Here is a 6594-nt window from a genome sequence, read left to right as displayed (position 1 = left end):
AATGACTTCAATTAAGATCTCTAGAATGAGCTAATGCACAGCGAAATATTTCTTTAACACCTGAGAATAAACATGCTTTAAAGTGTCAACCAAAAGAATGGTGAGTTCATTAGTTTAACATAAATAATCACTTCATAAATTTAATAGACCACAAGATTTCATATTTCCATTTCTCATAAACATACGTCCCATGCATAGAGACAAAAATATCATTCATATGGATTGAATACCTGGTAACCGACATTCACAATGTGTATATATAAGAATATCCCCATCATTCTGGGATCCTCCTTCCGACATGATATAAATTTCGAAGTACTAAAGCATCCGGTACTTTGGATGGGGTTTGTTAGGCCCAATAGATCTATCTTTAGGATTCGCGTCAATTAGGGTGTCTGTTCCCTAATTCTTAGATTACCAGACTAAAAAGGGGCATATTCGGTTTAATAATCCAGCCATAGAATGTAGTTTTAAGTACTTGTGTCTATTTCGTCAAACATTTATAAAAGCAGCGCATGTATTCTCAGTCCCAAAAATATATATTGCAAAAGCATTTAAAAAGGGAGCAAATGAAACTCACCGTATTGTATTTTGTAGTAAAAATACATATAACATCATTGAACAAGTGTAAGGTTGGCCTCGGATTCACGAACCTATATCATTTGTATATTTATTAATACATATAATCGTATTCGATTGAATATATATATAAATTTATTAATTACATTACTTTTATATTAATAAAATATATTTTAAATTTGTGTGTTCATTCAAATGGTTAATATTTTATAGTTATATTAATATATTGAGATACGTACTTGTTTAAAAATCAATAATTTGTTGTTTGTAAGTGTTTATATAAATAATTTTAGTAGGTTTTATATATATATAGTTATGTGAAGTTTTAATATAAGTGTAGTATATATAATAAATATATTTTATGTACAAAGTATTTATTTGCTTAAAAATGATAGTTTTTGTGATTAATAAAGATAATATTAATAATAATATTATTTAATATTAATACTTATTTTGATAATAATATTATTAGTAATAACAATAATAATAATAATAATAATAATTGTAACTAGGGTTATATTAACGATAATAATAGTTGGTAACTACTACTTATATTAATGGTAGTACCAATAATAATAATTATGATGATAATATTAATAATAATACTTATCAAATACTAATAATAAGTATAACAATATCTAACTTTATAAATGATAACATTAATCATAATATTAATGGTAGTAATACTTTGATTAGCATAATAATAAGAATAATAATAATACAATAATAACAATAACAATAATAATAATAATAATAATAACAATAACAATAACAATAATAATAATAATAATAATAATAATAATAATAATAATAATAATAATAATAATAATAATAATAATAATAATAATAATAATAATAATAATAAAATTGAAACTACCTTAGGAAAAGGTTTAACAAAAAGAACAGATTTGTGCCTCATGTAAGGCTTGAACCTTCGACCTCTCGAAAATCTAACAGCACCCACAACCATCCCACTGCTCCAGCTTTTCTGATTTATATTACAATTTAATTGCTTTATATTATATCTGCTCATCTTACTTCTCCTTCTTCACTTTCAATCGGCCAAACCCATTAATCAAAGTAACAGCATAATTACTCGGGATTTATTAATGAAAGAAACAGACACACTCAATTCATTGCAAGGGTTGGAGTTAATTAACAGAATAAAACAACGACAAAAAAAAATTCTCGCTGTAGCAGAATACGAAGAACACACGTGAACTCATTTATTGATTTTGAAATTTAAAGCGTTTGAGACCCAACTTACAACATGAAAATGATTGTAAATCACACCTATGAACTTTCTGTAACCTCAATTGGATCCAAATCATTGAGTTAAACTCAAATTGTGCGATGAACGAATCGTTTGACTCGTTGACAACAACTTTGACTCGACAAATTCACACTTGTTTCAACGAATTAAAATCCGAGATTATACAGAAAGTTTGTTTGAAAGATATCTAACAAAACTGTGTTAATAATTCTTCAAGAATCATTCGAATTTGAACTGTTGTAAAAATTGTACACGAATAGAGGTGTCGCTGAAAATCAGTAAATAAATACTGAATAATTCAGTTTATTCTTGATAGAGATATTGTGAAATTGATTATGATGTTATAAGGTTGATGAAATACCTAATTCTAAGAAGTAATCGATTGATTTATATATATATAAAAAAATTCGACAGTTCCCAATTAATATTAATAAAGGAAATAAAACACAAAAATATAATAGAAAGAAACTATAAAGCAGATGGGGATTTTCAACTAAATTTGTCTACATTTGTGATTTGGATTTGATTTGGAGACCAGAAACAAAGATTTGTACAGATTGAAAGATACAGATAACCACTTCGTACGAATTATATGCAATTTTATTTAATTTAAATTACATAATTAATATATATATATATTTTTACATTTACTTTTAATTCTATTATTACTACATATATTTAATCATGTAATATTTAATAATTATTTATATATAATAACATATAATACCTATACTTTTGATCTATATATTTCAATTTATTACTCGAGCAAAAATGGTAATATTATTGTTGATATAGTTTAAATATTAGTTGATATAGATAATGGTTATAACCTATTTCACTATTACACTGTTAACTAACATATAAATAAATACAAGTATTTACTTTGGGTCATTGTGTGTATATATATAGGTTTATATTAATAATAACTTTATTATATCATTTATTATTTTCTATTCTAAATTCTAACAATTTATAATTTATTAATGTATTAGTATATTTTTATATATATAATCTATTTACAAGTAGTTGTTCGTGAATCGTCGAGAATAGTCAAAGGTTAAATGCATACATGAACACCGTTCAAAGTTTTTGAGATTCAACTTTACAGTCTTTGCTTATCGTGTCGAAATCATATCAAGATTAAGTTTAAATTTAGTCGGAAATTCCCGGGTCATCACATCCGAAGTCAAATATGTTGGGTTTTAACAAGTTGCATAATACTTAGAACATTTTAAGAAACAAATTAAAGCGGAAGCATGTAAGTATTAACATTTGGAACTTGTAAACCTTTAACCAATTAAAGTTAAAACCCAATTAGGATCAAGTTATGAAATATGCTTACAAACTACAAGCAAGTAAAGAGATTATACCTTCTCCTAGCTTGTTGTTAGATGATGATGAAGATGATGATGAATGGAGCTCCAAAACAATGAAACCTCAAGTAGCTATACCCCAAGCTTGACACCAACACCTTGTACTTTGGTTAGGATTTAATTAACACTTGAATTAGCTTGCAAAAAAATGAAATGAACCCTCTTTGTTGCTCAAAACCCCACGGCAGTTTCAGCTCAAAGGGAGCAGATTTTTGCAAGTTTTTTTTTCTAGTATTTTGATGTGTATAGCATGTGTTTTTAGTCTCCCACATTCCTTGGTACTTATGCCCATGATACTTGAAGAAACCATACACATGGCTAGTCAAAGTGCATGCTCCAATGCCACTTACTAGTTAGTTTTTAAATAAGTTTTATAAAAGTTAAATTTTTATAAAACTAATTTATAAAACTTCCATCTTTAATTTATATACACATTACATTATATAAAACCAATTTATATAAAATTTAATATAAATTAATTAATTATTTAACCTATAAATAATTAAATCCATATTATATAAATTATTCCATAATTTATATATATATACACATCAAGTAATATTTAAGAAAACCATTTTTCTTAAAGTTCAAGTGTCGCGTATTTGATCAATGAACCAATCGTTAAAATCAAATACTAATAAGGTGTCGGTAAGCTTGTTATTGGGTATGACCCAACTTGGATCATAACATGTTAGCCACATTAATTTAATATGTCTCTCGGGCATACAGAAAAACCTACAATCTCCCACTTGCACGAGAAACATAAGAAATTAATGCAAGTGATAGATACAGCCTAACACACCGTCCATCACCCCTAATATGTTATGACTTTGTGCCATTCAATAACATCATCCCTTTCGAGCTTCCTACTCGAACTGATATATGTAGGTGAATCTTTCATTATATCCTTTTGTCCTAGATGTCATGTTAAATCCAAGAGATACAGAGTGATCACTCTCTTATAGATTTAACTTTTCAGGCCTTAAACATCTGACTCTCAACGAATAAGAGGGACAAATTCCATCTTGACTACATACGTCCTAGATATACACTTTGTAATATACCTGAGTTCTTCCTTATGTACTACCATGTTTCAGAATAGCGAAGGAAAGAATCAAGGCACAGTACTTGGTGAATATCCGAACCCAATATGTATCTCAGGTCAGAGGATACAATGATATTCGCCTTTACTCAAGATTACATGTGATCAACCACAAAGGCTCTATACAGTAATTCTTGAGAGCGGGTCTTCCAATATTTGTTTCCCACAAATATCTATGAACCTTGGTTGCAACCTTGCCCCACATTCAACCTATGAATGTATACCAATCCGAGTTCATAACAGTCTAAACCTTACACTTGTTCCCACAAATGTGATCGACTACGGAAATTTAGAATAATTGCTTATTCATGGATGAAATATGCAAAATAGGAACATAACTCAAATAAATTAACACCATAGTTATATTAATGAGTTTGAATAATTTCGTTCCGGTACAATACATAAAATAGATCATATCCAATCACTAGAATATCGAAGCCCTAATGCACAAACATGTCCCTCATGTTTTGGCCCATGTAAAAGCTTCGTGAGTGGATCCGCAACATTTTGATCTGTATGAACTTTGCGAATACATATCTTTCCTTTTTCAACTTCATCCCTTATGTAGTTGAATCTCCGCTCAATGTGACGAGTCTTTTGATGGGCACGAGGTTCCTTGATTTGAGCAATCGCACCCTCGTTATCACAAAAGATCTCAAGAGGGTCCTGAATGGAAGGGACCACTCCTAAGTCGTCGATGAATTTCTTCATCCATGCAGCTTCCTGAGCTGCCAGTGAGGCGGCAATGTACTCCGACTCTGTAGTGGATAACGCAACAACCTCCTGTTTCGAACTCTTCCAAGAGACCGCACCACCATTTAACATGAAGACATAACCGGATTGTGATCGAGAGTCATCTCGATCAGTTTGGAAACTCGCATCCACGTAACCTTTTACAGCGAGTTCCTCCTCACCAGACCCATATATTAGAAACATATCCTTAGTCCTCCTAAGGTATTTCAATATGCTTTTAACAGCAATCCAATGACTGTTTCCTGGGTTATTCTGGTATCTACTTGTCAAGCTTAGAGCGCATGACACATCCGGTCTAGTACATATCATTGCATACATGATAGACCCAATAGCAGATGCGTATGGGACTTTCTTCATTCTCTCTTGTTCATCTTTCGTGGCAGGACACTGAGATGAACTGAGAACGGTTCCCTTTTGAATAGGTACCAAACCTCTCTTAGAGTTTTCCATCTTGAACCTTTTCAAGATTTTATCAATGTATGTACTTTGACTTAAACCTATCAATCTCTTGGATCTATTCCTATAGATTCCTATCCCCAATATGTATTGTGCATCTCCAAGATCCTTAATGGAGAAGCAACTCTTTAGCCAAGTTTTGACTCCTTGCATTGTGGTAATATCATTCCCAAATAATAATATATCATCCACATATAGTACAAGGAATATGATAGTGCTCCCACTAGCTTTCTTATATACACAAGCTTCATCACCATTTTTAATGAAGCCAAATTTATCGACTTCCTCATTAAAACGATGATTCCACATTCTAGATGCTTGTTTCAATCCGTAGATTGACTTCTTTAACTTGCATACCCTTTTAGGATATTTTGGATCAACAAAACCTTCAGGTTGGACCATATAGACATCTTCCATAAGATATCCATTTAGGAAAGCGGTTTTGACATCCATTTGCCATATTTCATAGTCGTAGTGAGCAGCAATGGCAAATAATATCCTAATAGACTTTAGCATTGCCACTGGCGAGAAAGTTTCATCATAATCAACCCCTTGAGTTTGAGTGAAACCTTTTGCTACAAGTCTAGCTTTATATGTATCCAAGTTTCCATGTATGTCGGTTTTCTTCTTGAAAAGCCATTTGCAGTCAACTAGCTTAGAGCTAGGAGGTTGCTCAACAAGTTCCCACACTTGATTTTCATACATGGATTGCATCTCGGCGTTCATGGCATCCTGCCATTTATCTTTATCAATCCTTGATAAAGCATCTTCGTAGTTTGTCGGTTCATCCAAATCAACCGTATAGCAACCATCCACGAGAAACCCATATCTCTCGGGAGGATTACTAATCCTACTAGATCTTCGAACGTCTTGTGTATTTTGATCATCCACTTGATCATTTTCAACATCCTCATGTTGAGTACTAGTGCCAACCAATTGTGTATCATCGGCTTGATCTTGTACCTCTACAAGATCTATCTTCCTTTCACCATCACCTTCCATAAGGAACTTGGTTTCAAGGAATTCCGCCTTTCGAGCAACAAATACCGTTTGCTCGG

This window comes from Rutidosis leptorrhynchoides, chromosome 1 (genome assembly GCF_046630445.1).
Source record: "Rutidosis leptorrhynchoides isolate AG116_Rl617_1_P2 chromosome 1, CSIRO_AGI_Rlap_v1, whole genome shotgun sequence".
In the NCBI taxonomy this organism is placed as follows: Eukaryota; Viridiplantae; Streptophyta; class Magnoliopsida; order Asterales; family Asteraceae; genus Rutidosis; species Rutidosis leptorrhynchoides.
The sequence above is the reverse complement of the archived record's forward strand: the minus strand, read 5'-3'. Positions refer to the sequence as shown.